The sequence below is a fragment of the Carassius carassius genome, chromosome 32, assembly GCF_963082965.1.
Source record: "Carassius carassius chromosome 32, fCarCar2.1, whole genome shotgun sequence".
NCBI classification, from domain to species: Eukaryota; Metazoa; Chordata; class Actinopteri; order Cypriniformes; family Cyprinidae; genus Carassius; species Carassius carassius.
Window position 1 is genome coordinate 16,978,074 of NC_081786.1, and position 18,838 is coordinate 16,996,911.

Consider the following 18,838-nt stretch of genomic DNA (forward strand, 5'->3'; position numbering starts at 1 on the left):
TATTTTTTTAAGGTTCAAAATTAAAATTATAACAATTTGAAATCAATACAAATCAAAGTTACGAATCAAATATGTTCATTGTAAAAGCATGAAATATTTAGCCGACTGTTGGAATAGATTTTTATTTTTTATTTTATTTAAGCAAGTTTGTCAACAGAACACATGAATAAATCAAGAGGAGAGTTGTTGAATGACATAAATTGGAAATCTTGAGTGCATGAGGATGAAAAACAATAGCAGGAAAGCGCAGAGATGCACATTTACATGTGGCTTTAGGAGATACCTTCAACAGTGACCATTTAAACACAACATGTGTCTAGATGTCCTGTCTGTGTATATGAATAGGAATAAAAGCACTTTGAAAAGGCTTATTTTGTACACACAAAGATGTACCTTTAAGGGTACTGCCCAGTGACATGCCTGGACCCCTAAAGGTACAATTAAATATTAATGATATAATATGTAAATATTTAATATTTAATGTAATGCTTAATCATGCACAAACTTGTTCACGCATGCTTCTTGTTGCATTGCTTTTTATTATTCCTTCCCTTGTATTTTTTACTATAAGAATTAATTTAAATGCACTGACACTTATTCATTTTATAGTCAAATATAATACAGATGAAATCAGCTATATGGAATTGGAATTTGTGATATGCATTTATTATCAGCAATGTGCTTGTCAGTACTCCACAGTTTTATTGGGTCAGTGGGATAAGGTTTAAAATAGGCTTTGTTTTTGGCATGTACATGTGCTGCATTTATTTCAACATGACAGTATTGAAGTAAATGGTGTGTGTATGTTAATCATTAGGTCAGTTATGGTTACGTTTTCTCTTTCACCTGTGAATTCCACCATTTTATTCATCAGATCGTATTGTTCCTACACATCTGTTCCACACATCTCAAATGCTCTCCTCCTCTGCTCTCTATCACGAGTGCACACATGCTCCTCTAAGCTGGTGTTCAGAAAGATAGTAATTACAGCAAAGGCAGGATGATAATACGTCTTTGAGCTGTGATTGCAGGGGACTCTCGAAACTCTCGGTTTGATCAAAGCAAATGAAACCAAATGCAAACAAAAAGAACCTGTGAACAGTCATATGTTTCTCATATGCCTTTTATTATTTAAGTTACTGACTTTTGTGTCTTTGTGTGTATATGTTGTGTGGATGTAAGTGGTTTAGCCACTGAGGGGCACTGTCTTGAACACATTTTGAGGGCAGTACTTTGGCTTTGCACTTAATGCCAGACACTTTTGAGTATGTAAGTGTGTGTGTCTCATATTTCCTCTTGTTAGCACCTCATTCCCAGTGCTGACAAGTTCCTGAAGTTAGTAGGGCTGACATGGTTTCACAGTATCACACATGACAGCAAAAAGTACCTAGAGCCATTAAAATGCAATTTGAGTCAATCCATCCATGGCTAATTTATTTCTTATGCATTGAGTCTGATTGTGTATGTGTGTATGTACATCCACTGTTGAAATCGTCTCTAGGTTATGCATGTAACCATGGTTCCCTGAGGGAATGAGATGCTGTGACGAAACTCCATAGGAATGCCTTCAGTGTGACCATGCTCTGACTTACATGTGTAATCAGTCCAATAGATGGGCAAGATGTCAAGGGTGGGGTGACGTAGCGGCCAGGAAGCTTAAAAGAACATGCGGTGGATACCGTGGCAGCTTCTGGGAAATTAAGTGCTTGCAGGGCTGTCACACTTCTAGTAGAGTGAGCCTTGACCCCAAAGGTGTGAGGAGACCAGAGGACTCATAGGCTAGGCAGATGGCATTCACTATACACTGGCTGAGTCTGTTTAGTATCAGGAAGACCTCTCATGGGGGGACCATAGCACACTAGCAGTTGGTCCGCCCTTCTCCACAGGGCAGCTCTGTGGACGTATACGTCCAGTGCTCACACTGGATATATACAGTTAAGCTTCTTATTGTCAGGCTTCTGAAAGGCTGGAGGACAGAAGGCCCAGAGTATGACAGGCCATGGGGTAGAGGAGGGAACTTTAGGTACATAACCCAATCGAGGGTCGAGAAATGATTTGGCCAGACCGGGCGCAAAGTCTGAACAAGAAGGGGTCACTAAGAGGGCCTGTAGATCCCAAACTCTCTTAAGAGAAGAAATCGGCAGAAGAAAGGTAGTCTTAATAGTGTTATGATGATCATATATCTCCTCTATAGGCTTGAAAGGAGGTTTACAGAGAGCTCCTAGCACGACAGCCAGGTCCCACGAGGGAACATGAGATCCTACCGGAAGCCTCAGCCTCATTGCACCGCAGAGGAAATGTGTAACAAGGGGGTGTCTGCCCACTGACTGACCACAGAGAGGGGTGTGGTAGGCTGCAGTGGCCACTGTGTAGACCTTCAAGGTGGAGTGGGTCAACCCTGCAGAAAATCGTGCCTGCAGGAACTCCAGCACTGTACCAACTGGGCAGTTAACTGGGTCAAGTTGGTGGTCTCCGTACCAAGAAGTGAAAAGTTTCCACTTCAAGGCATACAGTTTCCTTGTAGAGGGAGCTCTGGACTGGAGTATGGTCTCAATTGAGAGACCAGAAGTTACACGCACAACTTCCACAGCTCCGAGCAGTGCTATCGGGGGAAAAATGTACAGACCAAGCCTCAGCCAAGTCTTTACCATAGCGTCCAGTCTGAGAGGAGCTGGATAAGTCAGAAAGAACCAGAGGGGACAGTGCAATGTCTCCTGAGTTACAAACAGATCAACCTGAGCCTTGTCAAAAACTCTCCTACACGGCAGCCCCAGAAACTAGAGAGCAATTGAGGGAGGAACCGCTGAAATTTACATTGCTTGTTTACAAGTCTCATGGTACCTGTCGATGATGGAATTGATAGCATCACCGAACAGGCCAGAAGGTGCAAGTGGGGTGTTCATGAGAAATACCCTGTCCTTCTCTTTCATACTGGACAGAGTCAACCACAGGTGCCTCTCCACCGCCACCAGTGCTGCCATAGACCTGCAGAGTCTCTTTAGTGGCACGAAAAGACAGATCGGCGGTTCGTCTGAGCTTGGTGATGTCCTCATACTTAATCTCCTTGCCCTCATCCAGGTCTTTCAGCATATGGTAGGCCTGCAACACCACCATGGTGTGCAAGCAAGTACCTCACCTGCTGCCATGTACCCCTTGCCCACCATCACTGAGGTGGTCCGCAGTGGCTTGGAGTGCAACGCCGTAGCCTTCAGGGACGATGCCGCGTCAGGGGACAAATAGCTTGCAAGTGTCTATTCGATCTGGGCCATCACTCTGTAGCTGTGATCACTCAGCCCCGCCACGTTGACATAATGACTGGAGGCGGGACTGAAGATACGTGCTGAGAAGGGTCTCACCCATGACCTCGACACCTCTGTGTGGAGGTCAGGGAAGAAAGACAGGTTCCGGTGTAGAGGTGGTGGCTTATTCCGCAGAAAGCATTCATCAAGGTTGCTTTTTTGTGGTTCAGCCTGTTTTTCGCCGGGCAAGTCGATGTTTAGCTTGGCCTTCTGGGAGTGAAGCGTACGCAGTGGGAGACACTCGCAATGCTTTGATTTTGCATACTTCACTCCCAAGCAGACAACGGGCAGACTTTGTGTATCCCAACCCATAATGTAGCCCGGGCAGGGAGGAACACACACCCTGAATCGCTGCCTGCTTTCTGTGTTTTTTTTATCACTCACCTTTGCATGACCTATAATGAGGGACAGACAACACTAAATAAGACTCACAAATAGAGACACTGCACGTGCTTTTAAACTTCCTGGACGCTACGTCACCCCGCCCGTGATGTCTAGTCCATCCATTAGACTGATTACACATTCTGAAAGCGCTCCCATTGCATTTCAACACAGCTCCAGTTCCTGAAGGGGAACCTTATTATCTGGTGGAGTGGGTGGCGTTCCTGATCCAGAATTCCTGATTCTATTCTTAATCCCAAATATTTGAATTCCGTATCCGATTTGAATGGCTACTAATCACTGTATTGCCAGACTCTTTGGGAAAAATTCCGTAAACTTGTTGCACATGGAATTTCAGTGCAAAAACCTCTTAAAAGAGATGTTTGCATATGTTTTTGATTTATAATCAGGCACATATGCAGACATTTGTAGTCAAAAGGGTGTGTGACATTGGCAAGAAATTATATACTGATAATGATAAATATAAAACTAAAACTGCCAATCGGTGGCAGCAAGTCACTGTCTTAATAAGTGAGTCATTGAATTTTTCATTCAAGCATTTTGTTCAAATTGACAGATTTATTTAGAAACGATACAAGTGACTGGCTGTACCTTAAGTTGCATACTCTCTGAGTAAGTACTTCTTTTGAATAAGCACTTACTTCACAACCATTTAGAATTAATGCAATCTGGTCATACCATATTTGTCATGTTGTCATTGTCATACAATCTACCAGTGTCAATTATGTTGCATTCACTGCAATTCACAGATCAACTCCCATGGCCTCGTGGGAAGTCTCCACTGAATGTGCACTTTAGAAACTTTCTGGAATTAGTAGAACATCCAAGTATTTTTACCTATTATATTATAATTACAGTGAATTCAGAATTACTGCTCTCTGTTTATACTTTGTTTCCTACTATATAGTAGTGAATTGTGCAATTTCAGATGGAGCCACTTTCTTTATGAATGGGTTATTGAATCATTCACTCAAATCATTCATTCAAAAACTCAGAATCATTTTTGTTTGAGTTTTGCAAAGTTACAAATATGTTGTTTTGTTATTGTTAAAATATAATTTTCAGTATTCTTGTGGATGATCCATATCACACAACTCTAGTAGTCAAGCACATTTTGATATTTTTAAGAGTCGATTCAAGTGTTTGGGTCACAGTGGTGCGTCAATTCCATACAATTTCAGCAAAGTAGCAAAGTAATCCTGACAGAGAAAGAGGAACATATTGATAAAATACTGGTGAATTTGGTGGGAATTTCCACTGAAACCTACAGTTCCCTTCCTGTGTGTGTTTGGTTTTCATTTGAGAAAGAGATAGCTAGAGACACTCATGTAGAGTTTTTGGATAATGCTTTTTGTTGAAGGGTGGGGTGAATTGATCAACAAACTTTGACACAGTTTTACCGCACCCTCATGAGCTGGACCATGTGTGTGTTTGTGTGGTTTTTTTTAAAGGATTTAGGTCTCTCCCAGTCATGTGAATCACCTCACTGTGGCTTTGGCCTCCGTGACCAATCCATTCTTTATGTGAGGGGTCTGGTTTTACCTCCTGGAGTGACACACACTAACACACATACGCCAATAATCCAAATGTACAGGATGATCAAATATCTCTAGATTAATATAAGGCAGATGCATTTCAGTCTTACATTCATCTAAATTTTTCAAATATAAGGAGCCGAGACCACTTTCACTGTTTCTGAAACAGTTTTGACATGTTGAACAGAGCCCTGTTGTTCTCTGCATTGATCCAAAGCTCAACACCACACACACACACACACACACACAAACACAAACACAGTCTCATTCACTGATTGGCAGAGACACCCAGTTATTGATTCTGGCTCAGACAATAGGGATCAGTTTGTGCATTCAGGTGGTACAGGTCTAAGCTCTCTGCACTCATTAGTCTTTCGTTGTCATTGTGTGTGTCGTTTTCTCTAAGTGTGCAAACATGTCTAAATGTTGCACATATCAGACATCAAAGCTGTCTTCCAAGTTTTTGAATGTGTTGGATTTGTGCAGAACTGCATTTAGAGATGTATATTTAGTTGATCCAAAATATATTTTACATTGTAGTCTATATGAGATTTCATTAAATGTGAAAAACATATGAGGAGTATGCAGGCCAAATGAAAAGCATGCAGCAGTTTTTGTGTTCGTTCTCCAAATGTAAGTAGATTCAGAATATGGTCATTATAAAAAATTTTTCCAATCAACATTTTTAAAAATATTTTTTATTTAACAAAACAGCATCAATTCAAACTAACAAAACAGGAAAGGGGAAGCAACAGACACATTAATAATTTTACAATCCGAAAGAGAAAAAAATATTTTATGGTCATTCCTTTATATAGTCTAAAGTTTTTCTAAGAAAAACTTTGCCATGCATCAATGGTACAAGCTTTAGTCTTATTCAATCGTGCTGTTGTACATTTACAAGTCACTATTTTACGGAGGATATGAATCAAGAATGTTTTTGCACCTGGATTAGACATGTAATCAAGTTGTAGTAAAAAGTCAGGTCGGGCCTGTCTCGGGCTTATTTAGCTTCTCCTTTTATTGTGCCCATATAAGCGCAGAGCACACATAGGCTACTGTATGAAATACTGTGGAAATAATACGGCACAGGCGTTAGAATACACGTGACAGTTGACCATGCAGAGCATCAGGGAGAAGTTGGAGTGTGGGGAGTTATTAAAAGTTCCCAATGCTTCGGGAAAAGCTGCATTTTGAAAGAGTTTTGATTTGATTACCACAACAAACAACAAGTCAATTGGTCATGTGCAGTGCTCGCCATCTCATTAGACGTGCCTTTAAGAAATGCATCTTTACTGATTATGATTCCTTGATATTCAGAACCTGCATTGCGTGTTTGTAATGTCAAAATTATGTCTACATGAAGAAATAAAGAAATAATGCCATACTGCCAGTGACATGTAGACGTTAGTATGTATCCTAGATACCAATACACCTAGATGCATAATCCTTTTAAAAGAAAAGCAAAATAAATAAAAGTATTGATGTCTGTTGAAGGGCATAGAAAAAAAACAAAGAAAAAGTAACAACAAAAAACTATGTACAAAATCCAAAGTAGACCGCACATTACCAAGAGTGTAGGTCTGCATAAACCAAAGCAACAAATGTCGATATGTGACCTGTCTATTTCAACGCAAGACATTTCCCCCCAAAAGGCCTACTGAGCCAAAAGTTTAGAGATGAACCTGCACTACATTAGCCTGAAAAATAATAATAATGAATAAAAAATAAATAAAATAAATCATTATTATTTACCAGTCAGCGGACGAAAGTAGGGGACAGGGGCAAGATTCCAAAAATAAATCAACAAGTGTCCATGGCCACCTTCTTATTGTCCTCTTCAGGGCAGTTAGGATCACCACAGACCCCATCTCGTTGAGCTGAAAGGATGGAGACGGCAGCCGCTGCCTTCCCACTGCTTTGCAGCGCTGCAGAATAAGTCTTTTGTGACAGTTAAGTAACAAAATCCTCTGCCTTTTGAGGAGAGTTGAACATCATCTTCTCATCTTTCATTACCGCTGGATAAGTGAGGAAGGGCTGGAGACAGTGTGCTGTCATTTACTTAAAGACCGGTTAAAAGCTCTTCTCTTGGTAGTTGTGGATGGACTAAAGTCTGTACTAATATCAGTACTCATAGTGGGCTAGGTAAAGAGTGGTTAAAAATTTACTGACAGGATGCATACAATTTCTGACAAAGTGAGCAGAGTGAAGGACTATGCCTGCATTGCTGCCGAAGGGTCATGTGATCTCAGAATTTGGTCATATTTTGATTACTTATGACTAGTTTAATTACTTGTGTAACTATACATGGTATATGTGTGTGTACTGTGAATATTTATTATGTATATATAAAAACACACCCATGCATGTGTGTGTGTGTGTGTATATATATATATATATATATATATATATATATATATATATATATATATATATATATGTATGTTTAAGGAAAATATATATATATGTTTAAGGAAAATATATGTTTATATATTAAATATATATATATGTTTAAGGAAAATATATATATATGTTTAAGGAAAATATATGTTTATATATTAAATATATTTATATACTGTATAATATAAAGTATTTGAATATAAGTATATACACGTAAATATATACTGACATCAATACTTATGATGCATGGAGACTTTGTGTTTTTAATATCTGATGTAACAGAATATTTATTTATATTTGTGCATGTCTATAAGAGACTTCTGAAAGAAAAACTTTTTAATATGAAATAAAAACATTTTGGTGGTGAGGAGGACAGATATTTACAACCCTTCAAATCATTTGTTTATTCAAATTATGACCAACAATATTTATTTATTTATTTAAATGATTTGTGATTAATGAATCCATCTATCTATCTATCTATCTATCTATCTATCTATCTATCTATTGGTTATCTGAGATCACTTTTTTGCTTTCCTTATTTTTTTCCAATGAAAATGTTATATTGCAAGTATAAGTCAAATGTGTCTATGAATCCAATAGTGTATTAATTTATTAAAATAAAAAAGTGTTTTTCAGATTTATATGTGTCAAATATGTTTTTGAAGAGAAAGATGAACAGCAGAAATCCTTAACCTAAGGGCCACTGTTTAAAGAGGCTAATACCATAAGATGCCACTCATAGTTTGCCTCAACCATTTAAGATGTCGATCTTTCAAACTCTCATTTCTTTCCCTGCCAGAGAGCCTCAAAATCATAATCTGTAACTACACATCGATAACAGTGAGCTCAGAGTGAGAGAATGATAGACAGAACCAGAGAGAGATTATTATAGCAAGGTCATGAAGTCTGTAGATTCTTTCAGTCAGTAATCTCTCTTCATTCACACCATCACACCCGCATTAGCCATTTACCAACACACTCACTCTCTCTATCTGACACACACACACTGAATCTCCAGTGCTCTCACTCACTATCATGATTTCCTCCCCAATCTCTCACCTCTCGTCTCGTTTGAGCAGCTCACTCTCAGAGTGCTGACGGTGCTTTTTAGGATGTTAGGAGAGAACTAATGCATTCAACTCATCTACTCAGAAACCTGAAGACGCTGCAAACAAGAAACTTATTAACTTGTCTGCCTAGTGGTGGAAGAAAGTCCTCATTACTTTTTCTGAATTTGAGATGCGTTGGAAGTGACTGGTGAGAGGTTTCCGTGAGCTGGAAAGCAATTTAGTAAGACTGAATGGTTTTATATAACTAAACATCTATAAGCAAGCGAGAGCATTTGGTCAACATGTTCATTAAAACATGCTTAACATGAACTGGTGCTGGTTTGGCGGTAACAAATTTTAGTACTCTATTTTTTTTTTACTTTTACTTCTTTTTAAAGAATGACATCTAACTTTTTACTCCACTACATTTCAGAAAATGTTTTGAAGTGAATGTACACTACTCTGATGTTCAGTGCATGAACAAAGATTATTTTAAACTGATTATTTTCTATGATTCGGCTGAGCAAAACAGACACACTCTGATGTTTAGTTCATGAACAGATTATTCTTTGGAACCAATTATTTTGGCGAAATCGCATACTCTTTGAGTAACTGTTTGAATAAGTGATTACTTTGTGATCATGTGTAGTGTGAATGAAATACGGATGTACTACAGTGGTCTTGTTGTCATTTTCATGTGACCTGTCAGCATCAGTTACGTCACTTCACTGCCATTCACAACTCTTCCCCTATGGTGTAGTAAAGTATCCATAATACACACACTTTAGAATCTCACTGGAAGTAGAAAGACATTCCCGTACTTTTCACCTACATTATTATGAACTGTGAATTCAGCCATTCTCATCTTTTCATATAATATGTTTCGCCAGCTACTTCTAAGGAAGTGCAATTTTAGATACAGCCATGCTCTGATGTATGTTTCATGAACAAATTATTATTTTGAATGTGAACTGTTTCCAGAGACAATTCAAGTCAAAAAAGAAAATTTATCAAAAAAGAAAATTGTTTCCAATGAAAGAGTTGAACTGTTCCACACAAATTTAATAATTATTTTGTGAATGTAGCCAATTGCGTCAGTTAATGACTTACTGATTCAGTGAATTAGTCAGAATGAGTCTCAAGTTGAAAGATCAGTGTTTTGGTCTAGTCTGACTCAAAATAAGCCTGGAAGTAACATGATCCTCAGAGCCCAAGTGTGCTGACCCCTAATGATTCATAATAAGGTTGGACTAAGCTTTTAGCTTTTTAAGCTCTGTCCAGTATGTTTGACAGTGTGTTTGACTGTTAGACCCTCTCACTTTAAATAGATATTTTGATCAGAAGCAGAGCAGACTGGGCAGACTGGTTGTATAATGGATTGGGTGAATTCTACAGGATTTCCAGACATACGAGACATACGAATTGTGTTCTTTAACGTTACGCCTGGAAACAAAGATACGGTGTCGCTAAACCCCATCATGAAAGAAGAAAGCCGTCGTGTTTACAACTGTGACAATGAGTGATTACCAGGATCAACTAAATCCTGGATTTTTAAAAGTATGTGGAATATTTCTAAAGTTCACTGCATAGAATCTTTGTTATTATGGCAACATTTCCACGCCCCAAAACGTGACTCTGAATGAAACGAACTGTGATTGGTTGTTTGACATGTCGGTCAAACGGCCTCATGGGCTGAAAGCTGCCATGAATTCCAGACCTTCAGTCTTTATTTTTAAATGTGTCATTGCCACTTTTCTATGATCAAATACATTGATGTTAAATCTGAGGGAAACCTGTGAATAACCGTGCCTGTCAGTTTCCAAGAATTTAATGGAAAGCTTTTTTTAGACATAAAGAATAAAGTAATAAATATATAGAATATAGTAAAAGTCTCTCACGTTGAATTAATTTACACCATTACAAACATGTGCAGCAGTTCTCACACATGGAATTAAAATTCCCACATAAATGAACTTTTCCTATGTGGTCCGTTTAAAAAAATAAATGGAGCTTTGTATCAATAAAGGGACTATTGCTAAATATGTTATACAACTAATTACTGAGTAGCAGCATCTAGTTTAAGCATTTATGGTATGTCTTTTTTCTTCTTTTTTTATTATACCTCAAATCTTTGGTTTATTTCCTCTCTTTGGCCTCAGACATATCCAACATAATATCTAAAAAGCACTCAGGCTTCGTTAGATGCTGTACTGGTGAATTGTTTGGCCTGCTGCTATCAGTGCTGTATTTAGTTAGAAGCCTCAATGAAATTTCATTATGTTCAATAAGGCATATCCGTACACGCATGCGCATATGCACACACACACACACACACATTCTCTGGGGTTTTATGTTGACACTAGACTAATAAATCTGGTCAAGTCATCAGGCCTTCAAATAGCTTGAACGTGACATGGATGTGAAGGGAAGGAGAAAAAAAAGAAGGAAAAGCAAGCAGGAGGTACACACAGCCACATTCCAAACAAATGCTAAAGTTACACACTGTTAGGACAACCAAGATTTTATACGAATTTTATGACCTTATAGAATATCAAAATGTTAACTGATTACACATTTCAGAATTTAGGCAGAAAAAGTACTCTGTCTGCATACTGTGCATCAGGGATTTACGCATATACAGTAGAGTGAAACAATGAGCGACCACTTCTTCAGCAGTCTAGATTCAGGAAGTATTTTTCCTGTTAATTTCCTCCATGGGGATTCTAAAAAAGCTATAAACCAAACCATACAACCAAAGATGACACTGACTTTTTTTGAACACTGGAGAAAAGCAAAGCTGGACAAGTTTAACACTGAATTAAGCAGATCATAATGCATTGCAAATGATGGAATAAAAAACAAAAACAATGATACAATATAAAACTAATTATTTAATATAAAACTATTATATAAAACTATGTATATTTATTAAAGTTTTTTTATATATATTTCATGTTTAATGAAAAATAGTCAAATTTTAATATAATCTATAAATTGTAGGAAGGCTATAAATTGTAAGAAGACTATACAAAATGTGTATACACTATTTGTAAAAACCTGTTTGTGTGGAGAAAGTGAGTGGAATATTTACTTCCAGAACTCCACTATTACACTTTATTTAGATGCAGGGAGAGTTATGCCAAAGCTAGACACTGTGTACAAAAACATATTGTTATTTACGGATTGGATGGTGTGTGAATACTGGTGATAATGAAATGCCTTGAGCTCTGGTAGTTTTGCTGATATGGTGTGTGACTGTGTTGCATTATGACAAGAGGTGTTGGTATGTTTATTATAGTCTGTATATAGAAAGAGAGCAAGAGAGATTCAATAAATAAACTATATATATATATATATATATATATATATATATATATATATATATATATATATATATATATATATATATATATATATATATTAGTGGTGGGCATAGATTAATTTTTTTAATCTAGATTAATCTCACGGTGATCTTGAAATTAATCTAGATTAAAATGGCTAATTCGAATTCTGCCGAAGGCATTCAGAATGTGTGTATTACCCAAATAAAATTGACAAACAGTAAGTCTTTGAGAAGGGGTTTATCAAACTAGGTGGTGCATTAGAAAAGGTGCTCATCTCCTGTTTCCAAAATGCATCACAAAGTGATTGAAAAAGCTGTAAACTACTTCCATATTGCACAAGGTGCAAACAACCTTACGCCTGTTTCACACATACTCTGTCTGCAGTGCTTATGCGTTGCATATTTTTTTAACACACCCATGTTAACGGATTCCAGTTGCGTTCCAGGAGCGTTGCGTCCTGTGTGAAAGCACATCGAGTCCGTGCTGCACCACATACGTAACGCACACGGACTGCATACGCACTGCAGACGGAGTTTGTGTGAAACAGGCGTGAGCAGGGCCGTAGCTGGGGTCAGCGGGGACCCGGTGAAGGTTGTACTAGTGGGCCCTGTTTGAAATTGTTTAATTTGTATGTTCGTTTATTTTTATTTATATGTGCTATTTACACAATGTTTAAGTTTTTTTCAAGTTTGTAGCTGTCAAGGTACAGAAACCAAATAATTAAATGTAAAATAGCACTTCTTGTAAAATAGTCTTCAATGTAAAAATGAAATATACAATCAAACCTACATTTATTCAGACACCTTCAACATTTCTCACATTATTACAGTTTTGCTATATATATCAAAAATTATATCTGGTGTCTGAATAATTTTTGGTTTAACTGTTAAAACTACAAAGTAATTCAGTCAAGAGCAGTGAGTGATTTTCATTTTAATTTTCTTGGATTAACATTACAGCAGCCAGTAGCTAAATTAGGCGCAGTCACTTTAAGAGACGATGAACGCATCCAATATAATACACATCCCATTTTTTTCCTCAACTGTTTACTTTCACTTAAGAAATAACTGACAGTTTTTTCGAGCATAATTTCCAAGGTGGATATTTTGACATATTTTGTATGTATTTGTCGGCACAAGAGCAAAAATAAGCAAATTCGATGTTCAAGTGTTTTGAGACGCCTTTCTCTGCATGAGCCCTGAACACCAGAACACCGCGGTGCTGAATTGGGCTCTGTCACATCTTTTTGTTTGTTCAAACTGCGATTTGTATTTGTTCGTTCAGGTGCAGGAGGGACTTCGAGGAGAACTTCGCAGAAAAGAGCTCGGTTCAGTGTCGCTGTCCGTGATACGCGGCTCTCGATCTCTCTCGTCCACACCGAACACAGCGCGCGAGTAACCAGCTACTCTGTTCAGCTTTTCCGCATCTTGTTTTTGGATGCTTTAATGTTTAAATCGACAAGTGGTAAGGCTTAAAACACGTGAAAAAGATAAGCTTTCATGACGATGCGCAGCAGTGGCCTGTCAACTGTCCTGAGCATCTTTTTAGGCTGGCCTCAGCCAGTCGGTTATATAAAATATCAAGGTGAAAGTCATCATACCTTGCTTAGTACAGACCCAGCTCCCAACCCAACTTTGAGAATAAATTAACGGCGATATTTTTTATATCGCCCGATAAGAGTCTCACGTTAACGCACCACGTTAACGGCCCACCACTAATATATATATATATATATCTATGCGAGAGATTCAATAAATAAACTTTTATAAATAAAAAAAAGGGTGTGATTAGTGAAAAAAACAGAGGGGGGGATGTTTTGAAACATTTTAATTCATAAAAATAAATCATGAGAATAAAACTGTTTTTATTACTATATTTTAATGTTTCTGTTGTCAGACAACGGAATGAATATTATAATGACTGAAACGCGGTCCATTAAGACATAACCAGCTCTCAACATTAATCTGCATTAATGAAATCAAATACACATACGATAAAGTCAGTGGCTGTGCTGTGACTGATGTCGGCTATACTTGCTTGTAAAATACTTTTTTTTACTGAAAGTGCTGCTCCTCTCTGCGCACACTGAACACAGCAGATGCAAAGAGAGACCTCGCGCTGGGAAACAGAGAGACCTCGCGCTCGTGAGGCAGCACCAGAGAGTCTCAGAGACTAAATAATGATTGCCCAAAAAGTCGCTAGATTTATCGCTAGTCGCTTTAAAAAAAAAAAAAATAAAGTCGCTAAATCTAGCAACAAAGACGCCCAGTTAGCAATTCCACTGCCCAGCGGACCGGCTTCAACCGTCTCGTAAGTGTTGATTGGCTATTACTCGTGAGGTGTAACCAATCAGATCGGACCAATCGGACATTGAGCAAGTCTGCAGAGTGATGAATACAGAGAGGCTGCGCGTAGCGCATTTTAAAATAAAATTGACTTTAATCAAACCACGGATCCGTGATAAGTTTTGTGATCCGTCTCGCCACTAGTGTAGTAGCACTGATCACTTTGAGTGGGGGGGGGGGGGTAAATTTATCCCCACCGGGGATAAAATAATTAAGCAGAGGCAGGGATACATTGACCAGAAAGGGGGAAATCTCACGCATCCCCCCGGCAAATCACACCCTGTATATATATACAGTACAGACCAAAAGTTTGGACACACCTTCTCATTCAAAGAGTTTTCTTTATTTTCATGACTATGAAAATTGTAGATTCACACTGAAGGCATCAAAACTATGAATTAACACATGTGAAATTATATATGGAATTATATACATAACAAAAAAGTGTGAAACAACTGAAAATATGTCATATTCTAGGTTCTTCAAAGTAGCCACCTTTTGCTTTGATTACTGCTTTGCACACTCTTGGCATTCTCTTGATGAGCTTCAAGAGGTAGTCACCTGAAATGGTCTTCCAACAGTCTTGAAGGAGTTCCCCGAGAGATGCTTAGCACTTGTTGGCCCTTTTGCCTTCTGTCTGCGGTCCAGCTCACCCCTAAACCATCTCGATTGGGTTCAGGTCCAGTGACTGTGGAGGCCAGGTCATCTGGCGCAGCACCCCATCACTCTCCTTCTTGGTCAAATAGCCATTGATGCCTTCAGTGTGACTCTACAATTTTCATAGTCATGAAAATAAAGAAAACTCTTTGAATGAGAAGGTGTGTCCAAACTTTTGGTCTGTACTGTATAACAGAAGGAGTAGTATGTTGTGTACAAGAGGGTTTTCAGCAACTTTTTGATAATTTTGATCATTTTGAGGCCTTAGAAATTATCCTATCAAATATGATATGGTAGGATTTAGGGTTAAAGTATATGGTTTATTATCTGATACCATTTGATACCATATTTGGGTGTAATATTTAGGATTTGATGTAAAATACCTTACTGTATATTATCTATCTATGTGTAAGTTTATTTATTGTGGACATTAAATAATGACAATGTCTTTCAATTAAATTTCATCACTCATTTCTCATTTAAGCACAAATGTCAGCTTTGTTAAAGCTTCTTCCTGAATTGAATCCTTCTTGGACTAAAAGAGCAGAAGGAGAGGATAGGTTGAATGATAATGACAGACAGGAAATTGGGTCTGGGTAAAGGAAGTGGGGGTTTGTGCATATGCCTGTGTGCTATAAATTATATCCAAAATGACAGGATGTGCACAAACACTTATTGAAACATGAGTGATAGAATCCCAGTGGGGAGAAAAGACGTTTCCAGAGTACTGTGGCACTTCCTGTCTCCTTCAGAATGCTGGATCACTGGTAATAATGGTTGCCTGACAAACCAGCAGTGGAAAACTATGAGCCCAGTGCACCCTGCAGACCGAATATGTGTTATTATGATCTGACAAGATTCTCACTGACTATATATGTTCTCTATTTATGGCATACTAGTGCACTAAGTATGTGTTTTCAGGGGCTGTATGGTTCCTGTAGTGTCTCATTGCATTTGTGAAGTGATCGTCATTTTGTTCTATGATTTGAGGTTCAGTATCTTTGTTCTAACCTTAAAAAGGTACTACAGTATAGTTGTGGTACTGGATTGTAATACACTGGATTTAATCCATGTTTAAATCATTGACCGAACTATACTGAATAATTACCATATTCATGCATTTGCACTCTTAAAAATAAAGGTGCTTCAATAGGTTCTTCAAGCGATGCCATAGAAGAACCATTTTTGGTTCCACAAAGAACCATTCAGTCAAAGGTTCTTTTAAAGAGCCATCTCTTTCTTACCTTTTTTGTAATCTGAAGAACCTTCTTTCACCACAAAGGATCCTTTGTCAAACAGAAAGTTCTTCAGATGTTAAAGGTTCTTTATGGAACCATTTTGACAAAAAGGTTCCTCTATGCCATTGTAATGCACCTTTATTTTTAAGAGTGTATATGGTTGCCCAGTCTACATCAGAGAATAGAATGGAACTGCTGTGAAACATGTTAATACAATGGTACTTTTTTAATGCAAATATTGCATATTATTAGTATTTTTGAAAGAAGCTTCATTTATTTGTTAAAAAATACAATTAAAACTTACAAAACAAAATATTTTCAAATGTAATTTATTCCGGTTGTGGCAAAGATAAATTTTCAGCAGCTGTTACTTCAGTGTCACGATCCATCAGAAATCATTCTAATATGCAGACTTGCTGCACATATAAATTACTATTTATTATTATCAGTCATTCTAATATGCCAATTTGTTGTTCAAGTCACATTTACTATTTATTATTATCAATCTTAAGAACTGTTTTTGATGCGTAACATTTTTGTGAAAACAAAAAAAGTGGTAAGATTTGAAAAAGAGAGAAATGAATAATTGTATTCATCGTGCACATTAAAGTGATAAATGATAAATGTAATATATTTGGTAAATGCTAATGCGTCTACTAAATGAGTACATGTAAATGTAATGTAAATGCTAATAAATGCAGTTTTTTTCTATTTCTATCAATGAATCCTGAAAAATAAAATGCATCACCATTTTCACACAAAATATGAAGCTGTTTTTAACATTGATAATAATAAGAAATGTTTTTGAGCATCAAATCAAACTGTAATGATTTCTGAAAGGTCATGTGACTGTAATGATGCAGACAATTCTGTTTTGGATCACATGAATAAATTACATTTGATAATATATCAAACTTTTTTTTTTTTGTAATAATATTTCACAATATTGCTGTTTTAACTATATGTTTGTTAAAATATAATAATATATATTAAATGAATAATTGTAATAATTTTGGCAAGTACTTTAATAATAACAATTATATTCATACTTTTATTACAGTATTTTATATGATATTGCATATTATTAATTATTGTCATGATTATTAAATACTGCTTCTTATTTTTACAGGACAATAGTATGTATTATTACAATATAAGATACTGTTTATCTTTTAATATAATAAAAAAGAAAAAAAAGAATAAGTGCCGGGGTTAGTAGCCAGATTGAACTGCTTTTTTTCTCTCTTCTATTTGTTTATAATTTGCATGCCTAAATTATAAATAGAACACATGTAGAATATATTAACACTTTTTTGAGATAAAAAATGACAGTTGTTCGTATGTGTTTGTAAGTAAGTTGCAGTGAGGGAGAGAAAGAAAGAAGGGAGGGCTTACAGCCTTTAGAGAGATGGAAAAAAACACGGTGTGCTGTCACTCTGCAGCTTCAGCCGCTCTAAAGGGCTGCACTTCTGTACACTGCTGTATTGTGCATGTTTCTCTCTCTTATACCTCCTCTTCGTTTCTTGCTCTCTCTCTCCATGTCTGTCCCCCTCATTCATAATGGATGCCGTAGTGTTGAGGTTCAGATGAGGATGGAACGCTTTGGCCCTGTGGGGGCACGATGCTTTCACTGAGGGGAGAGAAAAGAGAGAAATCTTTTGATTTAGACTGATGACGCAACTACACTCACGAAACACAGAAGCAAGTCAAGTCAAGTTTATCATTCTTCTCATTACATGCCAGTTTGAGAAAAAGAATGAAATTTTCTAATATAAAAGAACAAAACAGAAACCTATTCATCAGTGGCCTCAAACTTTTGGACTCCATTGTACTTAAAAAATACTGATGTCAAATTATGACATGCACTCAGCGTACTTATTCATGCAGTGCACTCTTTTTCATACTCTATGAAAAAGTTTTCAGTCAATATGTCAACTTGTAGCCCATCCTGGAATGCTAATTTATCAAGCATTACTTTGATTCATCATTGTATGCACATAAGAGTGAATATATTTCATCAGCCATGTACCTCTCCCAGGGTGCCACCATGTTCACGTTGCATCATCTTCATCTATCAGTGTTTCCTTATGAGTTTATAAACTGAAATTTCCAACATCAAGTGCTGTTCTGCTGTTCCTAAAAATTCAGACTTTCTGATTTAAATGGAAGACAGCAGTCAACTCATTTCTTTATATAGAAATGTATTTCAGTTGTTGAATATGTAAGCTACTATTAATATTTGAAAATAGTGGAAATACTTTCTGTGTGCTTAACAAGGTGTGCTTGATGTAAAATAACCATTGTAATCCATACTATATGCAGCAACTTGTTAGCAGCTGACATTTTAAAAGCATGCAGGCAGTTTCAAAATGTATTGTTTTGTGGGAAGACTGTCATTTATATTGTAGAACAAAATCGTAAAGTCTCTTCAGGTGATGTTAAAGTACTATGAAAAGCTTATCATGCAAAGTTATGTTGCAAAGTATCATGCAAAGTAAAAAGACCCTTCATTTTCTCCATGGAGTAACTGATTTTTAACTATGACTTAGTAGTTAATACAGACCTA

General features: G+C 37.0%; 1 protein-coding gene across 2 annotated transcripts in view; it reads left to right on the top strand.

The window, feature by feature from the left end:
* The window catches only part of adam12b (ADAM metallopeptidase domain 12b), a 96,866-nt gene that overhangs the window by 636 nt on the left and 77,392 nt on the right, over positions 1-18,838 (top strand). The window lies entirely within an intron of this gene.